At 37.8% G+C, this 24677-nt stretch overlaps 1 pseudogene; it reads left to right on the forward strand.

The window, feature by feature from the left end:
* Positions 1 to 256: 256 nt before the first annotated feature.
* On the forward strand, positions 257 to 19060 carry LOC107680171 (solute carrier family 13 member 3-like; annotated as a pseudogene).
* Positions 19061 to 24677: the final 5617 nt, after the last annotated feature.

The raw sequence follows: 24677 nt of genomic DNA on the forward strand, positions 1-24677 counted from the left end.
CAGCATTAAGCAGAGAATTGCTGAGCTGTACAGGACCAGATATGACACAAACAAATCTGAATCTTCTTTATGCAAAACTGCTGCAAACAGGAGCTGTGTCAGCCGAAGTAAGCATTTTTGCAAATTACAGGGTCAGACAGTTTGTTCTTGTATTGCTGGTGGCAGGATGCAATGGGTGCATACCACCATTTTACCACGTAAAGACTATAAGTGAGCTAAATTAAAAAATGTGTGTATTCTGGTAACCATTATCAGAATGACGTGAGCACCCCGGTAGCAGAGGTTTGGGTCAGTGTGTTTCCAGGGAACGTTTCATTCACTGATAAAAAAAATATGAATGAGGTATGTGATATTTGTCTAAACTTCCTCTCTACAGGCTATTGGACAGCATCATGGCTTTTATCATTAATAAAAAGAATTCACAAAAAAGAAAACCTTAAGCAATCAAAAAAATGCTTGTTTTTTTTCTTAGCAAAATGTGACCTTGCATAATAAATTACTAAATTCCAACTGCACTTAATGTGCTTCAAAACAAGAAAACAAAACAGAAAAATAGTTCCCAGAAGTCCCTGTGTATTTTATCATACTTTATTTAAATAGTTACATTGCTTCGTATTTTTCATTTATGTACATTAGGGTGTTTTAATATTGCATTTTATGTTGTATAGTTAATGTTTACAGCATTAATTTAGCATCGCATGTTACTTTGATTAGTCTTTTTTGTATTTACACTGCTGATACAATATACAAATATCATTTAAGGTTTAGGTGTAGGTCACTTATTCTGAACTTTGATTCATCACATGGCAGTTTTAAAGCTCCTGCATTGGCATGAGAGCTATTACCAGTATATTTTAAGGTCCAAAATAGATTTGGCAAAGTAGATTAGTATGTACTCATTTGATGAAATATAGCCACTAAAATGCCATCTCGGAGTGTTTGAAACACTGTCAGCATCTAGGCTATTTTAGATCGCTATCTTCAATAGCAAAGCAAACCAGAAGGAAATATCAGAAGCCAATAGGTTGTTTGCAATCACGTGATTCTGATGACGCGCGAAATGCAGCTGGAGGGCAGGAAGTGATTTTTCACCATAGAAATCACTAGCAGAAACTCAAAATGCCTGCGTTTTGCGTTGTTTATGGATGCTCAAATAGGCCAAACCGAGAAACCACACGGAGCCAAGAAGTGAAAAGTCAAGAAATTGACTGAAAAACGCAGGAAAAAGTGGCGGGAGGAGCGAAGCCGGATAATGCTCGTGTGTGCAAATGGTTAATATAAGATAATAATATTAAAATATTAATAAAGAAATATATAAATAAATACAGGGTGACACTGTCAGAATTCACTGAATGCTAAACGCCACACATAGACACGATGTAAATAAGATATTATTTGCAGTTCTGAGAGCTTCATATCACGGAATCGTGAGATTGCGATAAATTGAAGCGAGTGACAGCTTTTTAGTGATTAACGTTAGATGGAAGCGCTAGTTGCTCGCTTTCTAGGCTATAATCGATTCAGAATTTAAATAAAAGTTGTTTTACGTGCTGCTAACAGGACCAACAGCCACATGCCCTGCAACTTACATGCAGCAAAGTTTAAGGAGTGACAAAAAAAAGCAGAACGGATGAGATGGAGGAAAGTCCATACTGTACTTTTTTTTTGGCATGAGGCATTTTTGAGGCATTTTTTTATATAGCGCTTTCATTGTATTGCTGTACACCCAACGCGCTTGACAATCATATGAGGGGATCTCTCTTCAACCACCACACTATTACAAGAGAAAGGTATTTATAATCACAATTCACTTTCGAAATAGTTGCTTAGCCTATATCCACCGCCTCAATGGCAGGCAAGTATTTCAATTTAGTTAAAAAATCGCTCCTCTTTATAACATAAGGATCACATCCAACATGTGATTATAAATACCTTTCTCTTGTAATAGCGTGGTGGTTGAAGAGAGATCCCCTCATGATTGTTAAGTGGGTGTATAGAAATTCAATGAAAGCGCTATATATATATATATATGCCTCATGCCTAAAAACAGTACATTATGGACTTTCCTGTATCTCATCCATTCTTTTTCAGTCACTCCTTTCAGTATAGCCTGCCTAGAAAGCGAACAAATAGCGCTTCCATATAATCACTAAAAAGCTGTCACTCACTTCAATTTATCGCAATCTCACGATGTTCCTTTATAATCAGTGAAGCTCTCTGAACTGCAAATAATATCTTATTTACATCGTGTCTACGGGTGGCGTTTAGCACCGAGTGAATTCTGAATGCGTGAGAGGTGGCAGCCCAATCTGTATATTTATTTATTAATATCTTAATATATTATTATATACCATAATAACCATTAGCACGCACGAGCATTATCACACGCGCTTCGCTCCTCCCGACCGCAGACGCAGGTTTACAAGCCACTTTTTCCTGTGTTTTTCAATCAATTTCTTGACTTTTCCCCACTTATGAACAACACATTTTCGAACACGATAAAAGGTCCTTGTGGTTTCTCGGTTTGGCCAATTTAAGCATCCATAAACTACGCAAAACACAGGCATTTTGAGTTTCTGCTAGTAATTCCTACGGAGAAAAATCACTTCCTGCCCTCCAGCTGCATTTCGCGCGTCATCAGTGACGTCATGTGCAAACAACCTATTAGGGATTTTTTGAGTCTAAAATAATAGTAAACTAAAAGAATCAAGTTAAAACTATGTATCCTAATATTATAACTAACTGGAAGCCAAAATACAAATAATATATATTATAATATATAATAATATAATAATTATACTGATCTTAAGGATATGATGTGAAGTCAACAGCATCATCAGCACGGGACCTACTAACCGTTGAACTGCCACACATTGCCAATATTATCGGTTTGCAAACACTTCTTTAGTTAACAGAGTACACTTTTTAAAGCTTACACTTTCTGTGCAGTCTGTGTGAAGCAGAACACTTTGCTCTTCATCTTTGCTGGCACTGTAGACCGACTCACGTTGAAGGCTGAAGTCGTGGGGTCTTTTAGGGAGTTAACGAGTAAGCCAATAGTTAATCTTCTCCCGCTGTGCTAAAAAATAATAAAGCAAAAGTAATAAAGCTGGAGACCAAGCGCCAGAGCCACAGCCTATCCCAGTGCAAAGACAAAGGGAAGGAAACAGGTTTTGTGCCGCTCTGGATCCTGCAAAGTTTTCCAGGAAGCTGTGGAGCGCGCGTAAACAGTTCATCCTGATGCTCGCCCCGCTACTGCTGCTCCCTCTGCTCTTCGTTGCGCCACCAAAGGTAAAACGTTGTTAAATTCAGTCAACTGCTGCTTTGGCCTTTTGAACCCACATGATGGTTAAATATGCATTAAAACAGCCTAATTGTGGCAACCAGTTGATTAAAATATTGTAAATGTATGCTGATATTGACCGAATATTGTTTTTCAGTAATAAGACCATTAGCACGTGTTTCTTAAAGGAACATTTCACCCTAAAATTACAATTATGTCATCATTTACTTATCTTTATGTCGTTCCAAACCTGTATGACTTTATTCTGTGGAACAAAGCATAAGACATTTTAAAGATTGCTGGTAACCAAACAGTTCTGGTGCCAATTGACTTCCACTGCAAAAGAAAACAAATACCAAGATATAGCCTAATTCAAAATCCATAGAAGAAGAAGAAGAAGAAAAAAAAAAAGTTAGGGTAAGTAAATGATGGTAGAATGTTTTTTTTTTGGTGTAAACTATCCCTTTAACTTTTTATATACTATACTTTGATATAGCCTATTATATTTAGAGGCACCCCAAACCATTTTAAACACAGACAAACGTTCAAATACTTAAATGTCTTTGCTTTTGGCAAAATTTGATTTTTTTTGTAATAAAGACAGCACAGAGGCACCTTTGAAGATAATTTTGTTTGTGAGGTTTTGAATGATAAACAGATGTATTGTCCAAACTGAAGGCAAAACTTTCTGTTTGTCAAACATATTTATATTTAATGTGATTATTAACACTGCACTCTACACCTCATACATCCACTAAGAATGATCTGGCTAATAATCAACTAAGAATGAGTTAGTTAAAAGTAACTGCAAAATGGCTCAGTGAAATTGTGAAAAAATGTCCAGCTCCATTTATTTGCAAATGCCATATTTCACAGTGCCTTCCAAAGGTGTCAGAAAGTGTATGTGATGTGTCAGTAAAAGAATGGAAGACTTGTAAATTGAAATAATTCCACTTGATTTATCATATTTAATACAATGCCAAAGGACTTTAGCTCTCAGCCAGGTTTATACTAAAATTAATGTGCTGCTCTGTGAGAATGTGGCTAGTGAAAACTTTGCTGATGCTAAATTTACACATAACATCTGCGTGCCTATAAAATGAATTTCCATTCAGTCACAGTAATCCCTATTAAATCTTCCCTATCCATCTATCTACACATCCATCTGTTTCTTTATCAGGAGGGCAAATGCTTGTATGTGGTGCTGCTGATGGCGGTGTACTGGTGTACCGAAGCACTCCCGTTGGCGGTGACTGCCATGCTTCCCGTGTGCCTCTTCCCCACCTTGGGAATCCTGCCTTCTAAGAAAGTCTGTGTGCAGTACTTCCTTGAGACTAACTTCCTGTTCCTCAGTGGTTTAGTTATGGCGTCTGCTATAGAGGAGTGGGGTCTCCATCGCCGCATAGCCCTCAAGGTGCTGAAGACTGTCGGAGTGAAACCTGCCTGGTGAGAAGGATTCTACGTTGAAATTAGGAGATATTGTAATCACCAGTCTTAAGTTTTAGTAATTGTAGGTAAACCCATGGACAATTTTAGCTGAGATGTGCACACCTGACCTATTGTAAACACTACAATAGGTGCCTGAAGGTATGCTCTGGTGCAAGTGAAACGAAAGTATGGTCATTTACTCAAAACTGAATGTGTTTCTATACTTTAAAACTGAATGTATTTATAAATTTTTCAACTGCACCATTTGACAGATTTAGCACTGAATACTAATGTGAATACAGGGTGTACTGAGTATATGATCACATTTTATCGGACTAGTTATTGTAGGAATGGTTGCGTAATAGTTTATTAGGTTTGGCTCTACTTGTCTTTCTTTCCTCTCCAGGCTGATTTTAGGCATGATGATCACTACCTCTTTCCTGTCAATGTGGTTGAGTAATACAGCCACAACAGCCATGATGCTGCCCATTGCTAATGCCATACTGGAAAGACTTTTTGGGAATCTGGAGACTCTAAAAGAGAACTGCAAGGACAAGAGTGATCCAGAGGGTGGGTTTGGAGAAATTCATATTGTGTGTGTTACAAGCTAATTAGGAAATGAAAGTCCTTATGTTTAACATTTTTATTGAATGCAATCATGACATCAGCATATTATCAATGATTTATTTGGTTTGAGAATTTGTTTGTGTGTGAAATCAACCTGCACACATGAAAATATAATATACAACTTGAACGGAGAACTTTGAACTGAATTTTTCCAACAAAGCGCTTTTGTTGTCTGTCAAGATTCCTTTTATGTATAAAGAGATTGAGAATGCTTCTTCTTCGTTTTAAAAATTCAGGCAGAAGCTTGTTTTTAATCTGAAATTCATTTCATATTAGAGAGGTGTTTGTAATTAAAAAAGTAAACATTTCATTGCAGGTGATTCTCAGGTGAAGATGCATGTGCTTCCTTTAAAAAAAAACAGATGCTGGCCACAGAGGACAGGTAAGTGAGAATAATTCATCTGTGACTATCTTTGGACAAGCAAACAAGCAAAGATCAAACACAATGGGCTTGAAGATTTGATATAAATTTACCATTAAAAGTCACACATCATCTATAAAGTTATCAAGTAATTGCAGCAGCAAATGTAATAATGTGTAATAATATAATTGATAATCTAGACCCCATTGTTGGATTTTAAGTTTAGCATAGCTGTCTTTTCTGAGCCAAATGCCATGTGGACAACCATATGAATGTTGAATATGAATATGAGAACTTATTAGATCATCCTTTCATACTCTTAAACAATAAAGCCTGAATTATTATTAAGAGATTCTGTCCCTCTGTAATCTCACAGACCGTACTGGACAGACAGATCAGAGCAAAAGAATCTGGAAGAAGTCAGAAGAGAGGCTCAATACCAGATGAAGGTGTGGAAAGGATTTCTGATTTGTATACCTTATGCTGCAAGCATCGGAGGAACTGCAACCCTCACTGGCACTGCCCCTAATCTGATCCTGGTGGGTCAGCTAAAGAGGTATACCATTTTTCCATGGTTGTCATGGTAAATTACCACAGTAATACTTTTGCATTCATTCTTTTATTCAACTACATTCATTTACTGGATGCTTTTATCTAATGTAACTTACTACTGAAGGATACAACGTAAGTAACTCGTCTTAAGGATGCAATAACATGAAAAATGCTGCAATACAAAGTTCCAAATTGCTCGGAAGAGTGCAGGCTAGACATGTAAGTACAGCACAGTGAAAGAACTATAAACGAATAACAAGAAAAGTACTTTAAGTGCTTATGGAAGAGATGTGGACATTTTGTGAAGACAGAAACACAGTCATTAATGTTATGGCTATAATGAATATGCCATTTTCCACTTATGCTCAGCTCTAAAATATTTAATTGGCAAGATTGACAGTGCAATGTGTGTAGTATTAGTTAAAAAAATCCTCATTCAGTATTCATGCATGAATGGAAAAGTCATGGAAATGCATGTATTTTAAAAGTGTCAGACAGTACAATACTGTACAGGCAGCATTAGCAGCCTGACAGATCAATTATTCATGTCAATATCAATGCTGGATGACACCATGATGCTGTCATCATCTCCAGCCTGCAGTCAGCTCCATTATCTGTCTTAATGAAAAAATATCAAAGATGAGAGGCTGTATTCATTTCAGACTTCAGTTCACACAATTAAATCAGTGCAATTAGTCCATTAGCTTTATTTAAACACTAACATGAATAACATTTCATTTCTCATTACCACTGGATAGACTTAATTTTTCTTTGTGCTACTGAAAGGTGTAGTACAAAGGTCTATTCATGGCTCATTTTTTACTCTAGTGTATGTATTCTTGTAGTCTATCTTCGTATATAGCTTTACTATGTGACACACAATCCTACATGTGAAAACAGTGTTAAACGGTCATCTGGCAGTTCAGCTGATTGTGCTTGTAACATTTACTGCCCTGTTTCGCCTAATGCATGCTAACAAGAATTTTGGATGGCACAGGCCTTTGAAAAAGCTGTTTAGTCAAGTAATTACGTCACCACCACCACCACCACCACCAACAACAACAACAAGAATAGAACATAGTTTGATTTCCACTCAGGAGTACCACAGAGTTTGAAATGCCCCAAATCCCAGCTACATTAAAGCAGGTTTCCCAGGCTAGACAAAATTTTTTAATTTACAGAATAATCGCTTCTTAGTAGTTAATGAATATGAAGCAAAGACATTGCATGAGATGTGACATTATCAGTTTTGTAGATCAAACTGAGAATTTTAATGTACATGTTTATGGTCTTTTCACAAATTTCTAAACAAATTATGATTAATTTATGATGAAAAAATAATTTTAAAATCAAGTCTACAATGTTCAAGGAGGAACCTTTAAAAACAGATAGTCCCTGTCTCAAATTCCACCCTAAACGCTCACGGTCTTCCTTTGTCCACATTTTTGTGACATAAAGCCGCTTTGACTGTCAGGTAGAAGTCTGCTGCGGAGCTCGCCTCACTGCGGGCTCGGCAGAAGTGTGCATTGAGGGTGTATAGAGGCTGCAAAGGTGGTGCTCGCGAGCATCCTTCTGAAAGCTAAAATGACAAATGCATGCAGCGGCCTGTCCACAAGAAGTGTAAGACCACAAGTGAAAGTGCTTATATTTAGCAATTTTCTATTTTGATACAAAATGCTGGCATGGACTTCAAAAGTTCATGCAAAACCTAGTGATCCATGTTACCTATTATGATTTTAGAATGGTTCAAAGAACATCTTATGTACTTTAGTCCGACCTTTTGTACAAAGGAGTTCACACAATCAGTGTAACAAGTTTACTTATTTCATCAGTACCTACAGCATCTTCTAGTTCTTCCTGTTTATTCAAATTGGTTTGAAGGAAAAAAAAAAATCCTGTATCTACATAAAATGTAGCTGAGTTTCTGACTATGCTGCCATCGGGGAAAAGATTGAGCACAAATGGGTCTGAAAGTATAGCAACTGCTGTGTGAAAAGACTGAAGAGCACATTTAGTGGATGCAATTTATTGCAGCTGTTGAGCTTGTTTGTTCATGACTTGCATGTAAATTATGCATTATAAGACAAAAATGTGAGTCTTGAATCAGATTATACAAACAGAGCAAGAGATAAACACAAAAGCAATTAACCTCATTATATAGTTTTCTTGCTTTAACTCATTGGCTGGATAAGCCAACACAATCTCATGGCAATTTGTAACTGTTTTAAGTTTTGGCGAATTCATATGAATTCATACGATCTCATTCATGCCACTGTGACATTATGTTTAGGGGTGGAGTTCATTATGTTTACCCTCATGGAGACCTCAGACTAAACTGTTTGTCCTTAAGTTTGACTTACACATACTGTATAATTCATAAATGTCATGAAGTGAGAGATCAAAGGTATGTACTGTTTTGCTGAAATCAAAACAGTGCAGTGTTGTGGATCAACCTTTAATATTTTAGGGGTTGATTCTCTGTGAATAAACCCGAAGGTGAGCTGTACATCTTAAATGGAAACTTACTCACTGAGATATTCATGCAGTGTACTGTATATTTGTTTTAGTTTCTTGCATACTTTAGATGCAATTAAATGAAGCTTTGTGAATGTAATCTGAATGTGTTTCCACAATCAGGTTGGGAAACATTTCCCTCAGTAACTCTTTCAGAAACAGGCTCCAATCATTTACCATAATTCATCACTGATGTTTTATCAGCTTAGAATGTCTTGTCTCATAATGACTAGAAAAAAACCAGAGACAAAAGCAGAGCTGAAGTTACACAAAGTAGGTTTTACAGCTGATATGATCACCAGTAAGATTTTTCATTTTGCTTTGGCCTTTAATTGAAAAAATTGTATTAGAATGAATTTCAAAAAATAATTTAATTACAATTTGAAATAATAATCTGGTTCTGTATGAAAAGGTCGATGAAGGCAGCATTTAATAGATACAAAACAGCTGACACTCAATTATTACTCCTCAGTTTCTGTGAAAATAATTAAAACTCTTATGTTTTCATGTTCTCTGCACAGCCTTATCTTAAAGTAGTGATAATAAGGTTAAAAGTGAAGCAAAATTATTTATATATTTTATATATATTAAGGTCTGCTTAAAGTTAGCACTAATGCATTAGTAATTTTTTTTCAGTAACTATTGCTGCAGGTTACATTGTTGTGACAGTAGTTGGCAACAAGTTAACACCTTTATGAGTGAGTCATTGAATCATTTATTCAAATGATTAGTTTGAATTCAGTTTGATTAGTTTTTATTCAGAAATGAAACACCTGCAAATTTCTCAGGTACTTGCAATTCTGCTGTGGGGTTTTTAAACTGTTTTCATTGGCAGAGCAAAAACAGACAAACTAATTTCAATGTGTTGCATGTTTGTGTCTGTAGCTACTTCCCTGAATGTGACCTCATAAACTTTGGTTCATGGTTTGTCTTCGCCTTTCCACTCATGCTTTTCTTCCTCATTCTGGGATGGATCTGGATTGCTTTCCTCTATGGCGGACTCAATACACGGTAAGTACACAGTCTAAATGCATATGCAGAAAATGACAAGTGTACTATATCAGGGGTTTTCAATCATTTATAAGCCACAGACTAGGGCTGCACGATTATGACAAAAATCATAATTGACAATTATTCCCTTGAAATTGTAATTGCGGTTATTAATTACGATTATCACAATTTACATTGAATGATGTTTATACCATTGTTTGAAGCAACTGCATGCCATATTTTTATATGAAAATAAACAAGCTGAAAACACTCTTGAAAAACCTTTATTGCTTTTCTATAGTATTAAAGGGTTAGTTCACCCAAAAATGAAAATTAGCCCATAAATTACTCACCCTCAAGTCATCCTAGGTGTATATGACTTTCTTGTCAACAGTCCTACACGGAAGCAGTTCCGGGCTGATGATGTATGAGTTCAGCGTTGCGCATGTGCCGGTGAGTCTCGTGAAAACCAACGTAGTGACCGTTGTTTTGATATGATCTCTCCCCTGCACTTCCGTGTTCGTCACTTCTGAGCAGTGCATGCGCAAAGCCGACCTCATACGTCATCCGCCTGGACCTGCTTCCGTTTACAACAGTGAGCGCAAGCTAGATTAAAGTGATTATTACGTTTTGAATATGGATATTTTTCTTACAAAAACGCATGGATTCGCTAAGGAGGCCTTTGTTCACCGCCCCGGAGCCGTGTGAGACACTGGGCGCATAAAAAATTTTATGGATGTCTTAAAAAAAAAAGAACATTTTTAATATAACTCCGACTGGATTCGTCTGAAAGAATAAAGTCATATACACCTAGGATGACTTGAGGGTGAGTAATTTATGGGCTAATTTTCATTTTTGGGTGAACTAACCCTTTAAGTCTCAAATGTCAACAATACAGTCGATTGGTTTCTTCTTTAAATAAAAAAATAATACAAATATGGATGGTATTATAATGCTATAGTAAAACTACAATAAAAAAAACCAAACCCTTAAGATAACCTGAAGAAAGAAAAAAACCGCAGCTTAAGCATGCAGAATAACATAAGTGGACTTTGAACGATTGATTGCCCCTTTGAACGATTATGTAATTGTGGCATCTGTAATTGTAATCGTGATTAGAAATTCGATTAATTGTGCAGCCCTACCACAGCCCACATATTTGATCATCCTCATGGATTTCTCATTCTAAATATTTAAAAGGCAGCTATATATTTGTGGATATAAAAACCCAGTTCCAGTATTTAGTTACTACTAGCTTACATTATTCCTTTTTTATACTCGCTAATGCACTTTTTTGTTATTTAATAATGTTTATTTACTTTATCCAAATTTGTTTATTTAGTTAGTTTAATCTTATTTTTATTGTCTATTTATTGTAGTTTTTACTCTTTTGCAACTTTTTTTCTTAAACCCCAGTTTGAAAACCCCTGCACTATATTATATCTCACAAATGTGTGTCTGTTTTTCTCAGGCTTTGTATTAGCAAACATGATGAACGGGAAGCCACAGAAGCAAAAGCAACAGCTGTTATTGATGAAGACTACAAGAAACTGGGCCCAATAAAGTAAGACGTGGTCACGTGGAGCATTTCAACATTTCAAAAACACTTTCTGTTTCTTTTTGTTGTGCTTTCCGACAATAATTGAGTTAAAATATAATATTTTTTGCTTCTAGATTTGCAGAAGGATCTATCGCTTTCTTCTTCATTCTTTTTGCCGTCCTTCTGTTCACGCGAGATCCAAAGTTTGTAACAGGATGGTCGATTTTCTTCACCAAAGGGTAAGCCACACAGTGACAGGCAGGTATTTTGAGTGTCACATTTTCACATGAAGATTCATTTCAGATGAATACAATATCAAAACTGTCATATTCTGACTGCATGTGAGCATTTGGTTATATCTTCAGGTTTTTAGAATAGCAGTTTTCAGTTTATAAAGTGTTGATTCATAGGCTATGAAAGACCTTCATCAATACAGTTTATCTCTGAAAAATAAATGTACAATTCCCGAGGGACTAAAAACAAACAACTTCATAAAACATTCTTTTAACAACATTATTCACTTAAATAATAATCGGTATAATTTGTCTTCTCTTACAGCAATGAAGACAATGTTTGAATGCTGGTTGTCATAATTTATTTAATATCTAATACAATTCAGACCAACACAATGGCACTATATTTATACTTTTATGTAAAGGTCAAATGCATTTCATATGTGCTACAACAAACCTCTGTCATCAGGATTTGATTTATTCTTCAAGATGAAAAATGTATACAATTAGGAGTTACTTTAATTCGTTTTTGAAAAATTTGATTAAAAAATACATATTAACTAAGAACGAATTAAAGTTAAATTTACACACACACACACACACACACACACACACACACACACACAAACACTGTTTAAGTAGGTTTTTACTTAGAAAGAAGAAAATTCATGTATCCAGAAATAAAGGCTTCCTCCTCTCCCTTTTTTTTTTGTGGTCCATTACACTAATGCATCTAGACAGAGAGGTTCACAAATATGGACTAGTTGATCTGCTTCCTCCACAGAACTGACCTTTCTCTATCTGCAGGATTGCAGTTCACCTCGAGTCACCCAAGATACCAAGACAAACCCACAACTTAAAGACAAAACAGAGAGAGAACAGAATAATGTGTGCAGTGGTGGGCTCAAAGGGTGATTCAAGACCTGTAGATGAGAGGAATATGATTGAAAGCACGCCGTTTCTGAACATGAGACGATGAATCGGTTAGCAGGGTTATGGCAATTACATTGATTCAGTGGTTCATATTAATGTGCTGAGATGAAAAATCAGGATTACTGCTTGCATTAATGTCTTGCCTGCACAATTGTTTTGACATTTTCATTCACACAACATATCTTATTTGCAGCTGTATATTATTTAATGGCAAAGTGTGAGTAAGTGAGTGAGTTTTTTACAACTATAAGATTTGTTGATGATACATTTGTAAAAGGGAAGACTTCATGTTTTCTGTAATGTCTTTTTACAGTCGACAGTGAATGTTTGGTGATCATTCCCATTATGTTTGTCCGACAGTAATTTTCAGTAAACATTTTGTTTTGATTGCTGTCTTTCCAAAAATGTTTCATAAATTCATCTTTTTTCAGACTGCTAATTCTCGCTCATTCTCTGGCCCCTGAAATATTTAAATTGTCCTACCAATGGAAGACAGCGGAAGTTTTCAATAAACCTTTTTTAATATAACAGTCTTTTTTTTTGTAATTTGGTGACCTCAATTAAACAATTAAACAAATTCACAAATTAAGCGACAATTATCTCAACTGTAAATTCATTAAAAGCATCTGATAACTAGTCAACCAAATAACAACCAGCTTCCAACAATTTAACCATGGCTGTGTCCAAAATAACATTGCGGCTGTTAAAAACAAAAACAAAAAACAAAACAAAACAAAAACATGTTCTATTCACAAATCCTATCACATGGCTTCATGGGATAGTAAAGTGTCATTAAATGCACACCTCAGAATCTCAAAGAAAGTAGCAGGTCAGGGTATGTTTTATGAACACTGAGAATTCGGACATAGCATATATTTTTTGCCTACTATATACAGTAGTAGCCTAGTAGGGAAGTATGCATATTTGGTTGCAGCCAATAGAAAGCTATGGTTCATACAGTAAGTATTCATCCTAATAGCATCAGTGGTCTTGGACTCTATAAGTATGGATTCTCAGCTCAACAATTTAAAACAGCAGAACAGCTTTTCCTATCATCTACAATCCGAAGGTCGCACTGAATAACTTCACTTTGCCTCAATGTTGCTAACTGGAGCTTTAAAAAGCAACACCGAAGGTAACAGTAGCAACACTTACTGCTTCTCCCTATGTTTCTGTGTTTGTCTCCTTTCAGCTACGTTTCTGACGCAGTAAGTGGAGTCATCATCATCTCCATCCTCTTTTTCTTGCCATCCCAGCGGCCTTCTCTCCGCTGGTGGTTCGATTCAAGAGGTCAGTGGGTGGTTTATTGATTTTTTGTTTGGGATCTTACAACAGCTGAGAGCGATGGAATTATACATTTTAATTTGAACAAACTCCACAATCAATCAATATTATTAATTTTATAAAATAAATCAGGGCCCTAAGACATAATAGGCTTCTATTAGGCTTGAATTTGGTAAAACGGGACACTGTTTTGTGTTGTGATTTTTTTGGCAGGACAAATCTTGTCTCTGCATTCCGTTACCACAGTAACTTTCCAGTAACACAGTCTATTGTGGCAGTCAAAGAGGTTTCTAGAGCATGTGTGAGTGCGGTTAATGTTGAATAAGACGAGGAATGTTAATTATTCAGATTAGCGCGTCTAAGAGCAATCCAGCAAAGAACTGTGTGCAGAGAGATTATAATGATCTCAAACAAATCTCTCCACCTATCACTATTTAATTTACACTGTGTACATACATACTGTATCTTTTGTCTATATTCGGAAAAAATCTGTTTGCTAATTTTTAATAATCTACTCTGCAAAAAGGTCTCTCTGATTAAAAATATTTAGTGACTGGTTGTATGGTTGTAAAGTGGTTATAAAATTTCTAGTTGGCTTATTAGAAGTTCTGTAAAATAGTGATAAGTAAAGGTTCTTTATTGGCATCCAAATATTTCCATGAAGAACCTTTAACATCCTGTTCACAAAAGTTTTTTTATGGTGGAAAAAGGTTATTCAGATTGTTAAAATGTTCTTCACACTAAGAAAAAAAGTTTTTTTTTTTTTTAAGAATTGTTCACTAAAAGGTTATTTGGGGAAGATAGTTCTTCTATGGTATCGCTGTGAAAACTCCCTTTTGGAACCTTTATTTTAAAGAGTGTATTGTGTGTGCGCAATAACAGTACATATTTGTATTTCTGCAATTTTAATCTGATTCTTGATGTTGAACAGCAGTGTAAAGTTTACATTAATACATTTGGCAGAGGCTTTTATCCAAAGCAAGTTACATTCACTGTAGTTTTCTTGGAAATTGAACCCATGACATTGGTGCTGTTTAGGCCAGATGAGCAACAGAAAAAAAAAACTGTAGCACTATTATTGTCACTAGATTTGCTGAGATGTCCTCTACATGGCTTTGTGTTCATTTGTAATGTTGTATTTTTGGCTCAGTGCATTAATGTTTGGCAAATATAGATTTTTGTGCTGAACTTTAGAGGTTGATTCATCATAGTAATAGTAATGAAGTGAATATTGATTGATAAAACCAATTTTGTGAAACCACGTGTCAGGATTCTGGACTGTCTGTGTTGTGTTTTTGCACCCCACGTGCTTTCCATGACCCAGTTTTCCCTCGTGCAATTATGTTAATTGTTTCATTAGTTCCAGGTGTTCCTCGTCATCCCATCATCTAGTCTTGTGTATTTAAAGTGTTTCCTGTTTTGAGTTCTTTGTCTGGTATTGAATGTCTGTGAACGTCATCCTTGTGTTCTGTGTCTCCTGATGGATAATTAAAGACTCTCGTTTTGGAAAATCTCCACGTCTCCTCATTTCCTCGATCCCGTGCTCCAACGTATCGTGACAGAATACCAGACCTAAACAGTTACCTCTGTGTGTTCCCTCTGTGTTTGTTTCCGTTGTGTCCATGGATCCCCTCCTTCGTCCTGAATACCTCCTCTTCCTGCTGGAGCAGGGGGAGCGATCACTCGAGGGCCACACCAGACTGTTCCTGGTGCTTGCCAACCTCACCAGCTACCCGGACGACGCACTCTGTGCATTCTATGACGCCAGTTTAAACTCCGTGTACAGAGCGCCGTCGTCCGAGGAAGGCCCTCGAGCAAATTTCGCCGCCTTTGTGGAGTGGACACTGGCGAGAAATGGATCTCCGTTCCTCGCCTGTTCCCAGGAGAATCTCGCCAGTTCCACTGGCCTGAAAGCCCGGAGGCTCACAAATGATCGCCCTCCCACCCGCTCCTGCCTCCTTCTCCGCTGTCGTCTGGCAGCCCCTCTGCTCGTCCTCAGCCCACCATCTATGCGGTGCGATCTCTGCCATCTCCACCAAGCTGGAGGATGGCAGACTGCCATCCTCAAGCTTTGCTGTGGCTGGAGTTTCCCTTGACTCCGCCTCCAGCCTCTAAGCACTGAACTCTGCCTCGGCCCGTGGACCCGCCGGCTCCACCATGGCTCCTAGCTCCCTCCTCTCCGACGTAGCCCGGCAGTCCACTAGCTCTGCCGGGCTCCCTCATCCCTCCGGCTACGCCTTGGTCTGGCGTCAACCATCCTTCGCCTCGGGACTCCACTCCTCTGGCTTCGCCTCGTCCCTTCATCCCTCCGGCTCCGTCAGGCTCTTTCATCCCCTCGGCTTCTCCTCAGTCCTCTGTCGCTCCGGCTCCACCGCGGCCTCTCGGATCCTCCATCTGCTCCGCCTAGGACCTCCGGATCCTCCCCGTCGCCCTGGCTCATCGGCTCTCCGCCTCGGGCTCCTCCACCACCTGATGCGCTGTTGGTCGGCCCCCTGGAGTCGGCAGCCATTCCTCCTACATGGCTCCACCCTCCATCGGCTCCAAGTCCCTCCTGTCTCCTCCCTTCTTCATCACCTCCCTGGTCTCTCTCTGCCGGCCCCCTCCAGGGTGTCCGTCCTCCTCCTGAGCCACCTCCCAAGTTCCCACCCACCCCTCCCCATGTAGTTTCTACGGCGCGAGGACGCGCCTTTCGGGAGGGGGCGATATGTCAGGATTCTGGACTGTCTGTGTTGTGTTTTTGCTCCCCACGTGCTTTCCATGACCCAGTGAAAAGTAGTAGCATCAGACATCCTGGAGTCCACATTTACCATTTTTAGTAGCAATCAAATGAAGTAAACATCAACATTTCTTCATCTGTCAGTTGAATTTTGTTCTCAACCTGTTCCAAATCAATTTTCTTTCCTTGTGCAGTTCAAAAGATGTAATCAAATTCAGATGTCAAAAACACAGCATTTCCTGTAGACGTTTGTGCAACAACATGAATGTTGAGTGAGCTGTAGGATGAAACTGCCTTAAACTCAGTGTAGTGTTATGTATATTTATGAATGTTTAATAAGTTTGTGTATTTATACAGGATTATTCAGATTAATGGTTGATCAATATGGGTCTTTCAAAAATCTTTTTTTTTAAATAAGCAATCCTTGACCCCCTCCAAATTGAATATCTGTTTACATCCTACTATTAAATATTTCTTTCACATATGAATTGCACTTGATATGGTCAGTCAGCTTGAGGTCATAATTAATTTTAATTTCTATCTTTATCTCTCCAGCATCAAATACACCATATGTGCCCCTGTTGTCATGGAGAAAAGCGCAAGAGTGTGTGCCGTGGAATATTATTTTACTGCTGGGTGGTGGATTTGCAGTGGCCAAAGGCTGTGAGGTACCTCATTATTTGCTTTTCACTTTTTGGACTGAACTTCAAGCTGGAACTTGACATTGCATGGCTGAAAGTTCAAATTGTAATTAGTACCTAAAAGCTCCTAATTCAGTCCATCTGTTGATAAGTCACTGAAAAGCAATGTTAAATTGTATAACCCCTATGACTCTGATTTAAACCCATGAAGATTTTTTTTTTTATTTGGCAATAGGAGTCAGGGTTAGCAGTATGGATAGGAAAGCACCTGCAGCCTCTCGCCCAGGTCCCTCCTGCTGTCGCAGTCATCCTCATCACAGCCTTTATAGCCTGCTTCACTGAATTCGCCAGTAACACAGCCACCATCATTATCTTCCTCCCTGTTATCACTGAACTGGTAAGGACAAATGTATTGCATAACATATACAGTATAGAAGCATAAGAAGACTTTAAAGCTCACTATGGCTGCATTTATTTGATTGAAAATAGAGTAGAAATAGTAATAGTGTGAAATTTTAATGGAAATATTGGGCAGTCATGGCCTGATGGTTAGAGAGTCGGACTTGTAACCCAAAGGTCATGGGTTCGAGTCTCAGTATCGGCAGGGATTGTAGGTGGGGGGAGTGAATGTACAGCGCTCTCTTCCACCCTCAATACTATGACTGAGGTGAGAACCTTGAGCAAGGCACCAAACCCCCAACTGCTCCCTGGGTGCCACAGCAAAAATGGCTGCCCACTGCTCCGTGTGTGTGCACTTGGATGGGTTATATGCAGAGCACAAATTCAGAGTATGGGACACCATATTTAGCTACATGTCATGTCACTTTCACAAATATTACTATCATTTAAAATAAGTGCTTTCTATTTTAATATTTTAACATTTAATTAATTCTTAAGATGGCAAAGCTGAATCTTTGAGGAAATGTTTTTACTTTTGATCAATTTAATGTATCCTTGCTAAATAATAGTTGTAATTAATAAAAAAAAAATTTATGCATTACCTACCATTACCATCAAATTAAGTGACATTTACACAATTTCAAGTAACACTTTATTTTAAGGTGTCCTTGTTACACGTTACATGTACTTACTATTATAATAACAATTAATTACGCATAATTATATGCAAGTAACCCTAAGCCAAACCCAAATCCTAACCCTAACCATATAGTAAGTACATGTAGTTAGTAATATTACTCGGTACTTATATGTATAATTAGACCGTAACAAGGACACCTTAAAATAAAGTGTAACCCAATTTCAAAAATAGCTTAAAAAATCTTTTATCATCATTTATTTAAAGTTGCCACTTAATTTATCTAATGTTATTATATTCATGCATTTTTAAGTGTGACTTAAATGTCCCAAAATTAAGTATATATGATTTTATGATTTCATAGACATTATATCCACCACACAATTTATTTTCAGGCCATCCATGTGAAAGTCAACCCACTGTACTTCATGATCCCAGCAACAACTGGTTGCTCTTACGCTTTCATGCTTCCTGTGTCCACACCTCCCAACTCAATCGCCTTTGCCTCCGGACACCTGATGGTCAAAGATATGGTGAGAAAACAACTACAAAAACACATGACGTCCGAGCACACAGAAGTTGTTTTCAGTTGCAGAATAAGATGTGTGTAATGTTCACAGGTGAAAACGGGGTTTGTGATGAACATCCTGGGAATTCTTTGTGTGTCTCTGGCCATGAACACATGGGGTCTTCATATGTTCAATCTGCACATATACCCTGATTGGGCAAGACCTTTAAATGCTTCCTCAGCAACTGTGGCTACATATACTATAGCCACTATGAATATGACAGGCTAGAAAACAACTACAGAGATGAATATGGACTCCCATTCAGTCCAGATTCTGTAAATACTGTAGATATAAGACTAAAAAGGAATGGAGAAATTGCTTAAAGAGGTCATATGATGCGATTTCAAGTTTTCCTTTCTCTCTGGAGTGTTACAAGCTGTTCGTGAATAGATAAGATCCCTAAAGTTGCAAAGACTAAAGTCTCAAACCCAAAGAGATATTCTTTATAAAAGTTAAGACTGGTCCACGCCCTCCTAAAACGCCTCGTTCAAACACGCCCCCACATGTCTACGTCAGGATGATTTGCATAATGCCGCCCAAATGTTCACGCAAAGGTTCTTTTTAGCAACATCATATGACCCCTTTAACTGAGGAATTCCCACTGTGGATGGATCAAGACTATCATGACCTCACTTCCTACTCAGCACTGCCCTCTTGTGCCTTGATGCCACTTCACCAATTCGGGGCAAGAAATTTAAAAATGTTTAAAAAATGTTATGTTTATATATATATAAATTTAAACTGGTAGGAAGCATGTTAATTTCAAGATGTTAAAGTCTTTTATGGAACTCTTAACTTTGCTAATAAAGTATCCTCTGCATTTTTAGATTGTAATTTTGTTGTGTTGTCATTTGTATTAATGTTGTAAATTTGTGGTATTTATGCAATGTATGCTATAATTATTAATTATGTAACATTTCTGTTATGATCTTGTGCTCATTATCCATAAATCCCAATTAAAGCTTTGATCCAACAAGATTATGTAGAGTTATTGGTGATCCTCTAAACAGACCCACTGACAGATTTAATACTCAAATCCATATTAATTAATCCATATAATGAAAATATGTCCACTGCCATCACAGAACAGGAGAAAACACAGTGTGGGATTGTGGGAAATGGTAACGTGAAAGCACAGAAGACAAAAAACTACTTGTTTTATGAAAACCACTTGTAACAAGCAAGTACAGTATTTAAAGACGTCCCTTTTAAACAAATGTCTTCGGGATGATAGAGCAGCTATACACTTAATACTAGGCTGTATGTTATACATTTTTATTGAATTGTAAATATTGTATTTAAATAATAAATGTACATATTCAAATTTGTGAATCAAATATTTTGTTCATCAACATTTATTTTCTCAAAATAACAGACAGTTCTCATGTACAAAAGCGGTAAATTATTTTTATATTGCTTTGAATTCATATAATCCTTGTTTATTTATACTGCAGGTAAGAGGCATGTGATCTGACCTATGATGCTGTAAAAGGAAAAAAAACTCCATGTTTAACAGAGTGAAAACAGCTTTATCATCCATTAAAGGACTGTGTTTGTGACCTACAACATAGTGCCTGATCTGGAGGGACTGGATGATGGAAACATGACACTAATGGACAAGAAATCAAAGGGTCTTACAGCACAGCAAGAAGGAACTGTAAATGCTTAGGGGACTGCAGTGGTTATTATATGTGTATATTATACTGTATGTGCATATACACAAACTGAAATCATAGTCAGATACTATGTGCATCACTATTAATGGTTTATTAAATGACTGGTATCTTAAATAACTGGTAGATAATGAGTTATATCACAAAAAAATACAATTAATTTCTCTTTTGTGAGAGATCTCACATCTTACTGACATCAAACAGATCTGAACAGGTATGAATACGTGAACACACTAAGGTGTATTTTTAATAAGGTTTGATGATTTCAGGCTGATTTATCAGTTTGTGTCGTGCAAATTATAAGACAGTTAAAAGACACAGAGAGCAGAGGGTGAAAATGGTCATGCAAAACTACATTGTGTGTTTTTGGCACATAAATACTGTTTTAACATTAAAAGTGGATTTTAAATTTGTCGATTTTAAACCACGTATCAATGTTGGCATTCGTTTCTTAATTCACAGTATTAAATGACGCATATTACAGTACACTTCTTATCTGCATCTAATTTTTAGGGTTCACATATAGTTTAAAGGGACAGTTAAATAACACAAAAATAGATATTTAGAAAAATGTCTCCAATGTCCATCCAAATAAAAGTCAATGGGTTTCCAGTAATGAATGTACAAAAAAGTCTTAAACTCAGAAACAGAGAGCAAGGGTCAAGGTGTCCAAAAAATTATGCTTTGCTTGACATCACAAATCTGTCAGATGAGTTTTTTCTTTCAATGTTTCTTTTGGAGCCTGATCACAATCAATATTACTCTCTGTGTAAATGTCTGGTGGAAACTTGATAGCCTCAGAGGTGAAGAACATATTCTTTCTCTTGTGTGTCTGAGGAGGTGGAATAGTTGGCATAAAGAGTTACGGCTACACTGCCACTTTATCTAGACTTTATAAATAGATTTTTTTCAAGTCCATCAAAGAGTGCATATGGGAGGAATAATGATCCTTACTTTGTAGCTTTGTCCAACTACATCAGGGGTAAGTTCAGTGATTCAGTTCAGAATTTTTTGTCTCTGTCACAGCACACTTATAAAGGTTTGCTTCAGTGCCACAGTGCTGTCCGCATCGCCATGACATTTTAAAGCTAATACACTGATAAAAACCATTTTCAGGGAAAGAAACTGCAAGCGTTAGTCAAAGAAACAACAGAAAGACATTCAAAACCAGATCTTGAAAAGGTAATTATTAGTACTAAAATGTTTAAGAGGAAAGCCGGCGAGAGCCCTTTAATAAGATCAGATAATGGATGATAATGGAAATATGTAGAGTCTCAGATCCAGAACAAGAAATGAAAGGCAGAAAACGAAGAGGAAGAGGTCATGAGAGGGAAGAGTTCAATGAAGCTGATTCTGAAAATAACACTTTCAGGGTAATTTCCCAGAGAATGTTACCCAGTAATGAAAATTCTGTAATTATTTACTCACCCACATCCAAAACCATACTTTCTTTCATCTGTGGAACACAAAAGGAGATATTTTAAAGTTCCTCTTTTCCATGCAATTGCCATGAATGGGGACTGAACCTTTCAAGCTTCTAAAAATTTATAAAAATACCATAAAATTAAAAGTAAAAAGTCCTGTGTGCTATATTCACTATGTATCTTTACAGAACAATTTTGAAATTTAAGTCATTAACTTAAAGTCTTGTCACATGCTCTAGGTGTGTTAATGAGAAAAGTAGATTTAAAGATTTAAATAGATTTTATAATAATTTTCAGTCTGTTCCTGATGTATTGCTTCTGAAGGCTTGAAGTAAAGCACATATGTTAGACCATTATTATGATATTTTTTTCCCAGTAAAACTGGATGGGGAAAAAAAAAAGAACCAGTACATTCTAATAAATTTCTCTTTTCATGTTCAGAGAAAATAAAGTGATGGTTTAACATCATTAGGTTAAGTACATAATGACAGAATTTTCATTTTTGAGTGAACTGTTCCTGTAAGTCATATTTTTATTGTTTCTGAGAGCATTTACCAGTCCACTTTTCTGGGTAATATAGATTACAAATCCATTTCCTTGAATAATACACCCCAGCATGCTGTCCTTTAAATAGCATATAATTTTTTGGCTACATTTGAATAATCAGAAATGCATTAAATATATAAAAAAACAAGAACATTATTAGATTTCTTTTGTATGATGACAAAATGGATGTAAAGAAGGAAAAAGTCATTATAATGCACATATTAGTGTGGAATTGAATGAATCAGCCCTCAGACACACACAAGTTGAGTTGATTCAGATTGGGTTTATTAGTGCTGCTAGGAGTGACACACGTAGTGACGCAGTCTAACAACACTTTCTAGATTACATTCAAAAATACTCATTGTACAGACACTCCATTCAAATCACTTTAATATTCACATAAAAATCTGAGCAGATTTTTAAATGGTTTTTCTAGATCTTTATATAACACATTTATTGGCATGTTGGACACTTCATTTATTAAAGTCTGTTTTTATACATAGCTGCCTTGGTTTTGTACACAACCTACGCTGTTTATGAGATAAGCATGTGCCTGCAAAAACGTCTCGGTTATGTATGATAATCCTCGTTCCCTGATGGAGGGAACGGAGATGTTGTGTCAAAGTTTCCGACACTAGGGGTCACTCTTGGGAGCCCAGACACCTCTGACATCATTGAGAAAAGGCCAGTGAAATTGCTGGCCACACCCCGGACATCCGGGTATAAATACGCCAACGTAGCATTTGCTCACTATTTCTGTTCTGAGGAGTCGAGAAGCGTCTCACCCCACTCAGAGGCAGTTCAGAGTTGTGGCATAAGGGACACAATGTCTCCGTTCCCTCCATCAGGGAACTAGGGTTACCGTACGTAACTGAGATGTTCCCTTTCACAGTGGTGGCTCGTGGGTTTTAAAATAGAGGAGGCACACTGTATTGGTCTGGGATCCCTGCCGATTATTATTATTATTATTTGCTTAACACTTTAAAATGGCTTTTTGGTTGCTTTTAGTCAGAAAACGTAAAGAAAACGACATACATACATTAAATCGTCCTCCTCCCATTTTCACCTTAAAATCCTCCCCCGACGAGCCGCCACTGCCCTTTCAGTCTGTCACTTTGATGTCGTGTTGAAGTTTCCAACACTAGGGGTCTCTATACTAAATGGCACAGCTGCTGAACTGCGTTACGAGACCACGGGGGCGCAGATGTTGACAAGCCATGTGTCACGACCAAATGCACCTCTCCTCCTCACAACCTTCAAATGCCCAAGACTTATGACCTCACTCTTCAACAACCAGAAGAGCCGCCAAGAAGGCAGTTGATATGCCAATGCAGCCGGGGGCCCGTCCAGACCCCAGAAGCTGCATGCCCATTGCATACAGCACCCCAGCATGTCTCAGAAGCATCTGTTGTAGCAACGATGCATCTGGAAACCTTTTCTAAGGGCACTTCTGCCCATAGAAATGAGATGCCCTTCCAAGGGCCGAAAGTGCGGCGACACTCTGGTGTGATGTTCACATGATGTGTGCCTTGGCGCCATGCCCATCTCGGGACTCGGGAATGAAGCCAGTGCTGAAGCAGTCTCATATGCATCAGTCCCAGCGGCGTGACCCACGCCAAGGCAGGATGTGTTTGATGGCCTCTGACTGCTTCTTAACCATGGAGAACTGCTGCGCAAATTCTTCCACGGTGTCGCCAAAGAGACCAACCTAGGAAATGAGGGCATCAAGAAAGCGTACTTTCTCGACTTCCCGCATCTCAGCCAGGTTGAGCCACAGATGGCACTCCTGGACTACTAGCATGGACATCGCCCTGCCCAGAGTCGGAATGGGAAGTGGCTGGGGTGACCCAGGGTCTTTTGGTGAAGAACCCGAGCTGCAAGCGCAATGTGCCTATGGCCAGGACCTCGCAAGCGGGACATAAACCACCCACGAATGCTGCTTCAGCGTAAGCACGGCCCATAATACATAATAACTGCAACCAGAAGAACAAGGGTGGAAAGGCATGATGTAAACAAACAATTCTTCCCGTGAAGCTCTTTCAGAGAATTTACTCTTTTAGGATGAAATTTGCTCTCAAAGATCGTCGTTGAAGCACCCAGGGGTACTCTCACAACACTTAGCTGTTGTATGAGAAGGGAAAGACTGCTGCCTGTTCTGTAGATCCAATGATGAGGAGATCGAGAGGCGAATGAGTGCCTCTTCTCACAGAGAGGCGTTGCATTTGGCTCCAAAAAACAGAACGAGTGAGTGAATGTTATGCTGGCCTATACCCAGATATCTGGGGTGTGTCCAGCTATGCAAATCAGAGATTGTCTTACTATTGGGA

Source organism: Sinocyclocheilus anshuiensis, unplaced genomic scaffold (genome assembly GCF_001515605.1).
Source record: "Sinocyclocheilus anshuiensis isolate Anshui unplaced genomic scaffold, SAMN03320099.WGS_v1.1 scaffold13, whole genome shotgun sequence".
Lineage (NCBI taxonomy): Eukaryota > Metazoa > Chordata > Actinopteri > Cypriniformes > Cyprinidae > Sinocyclocheilus > Sinocyclocheilus anshuiensis.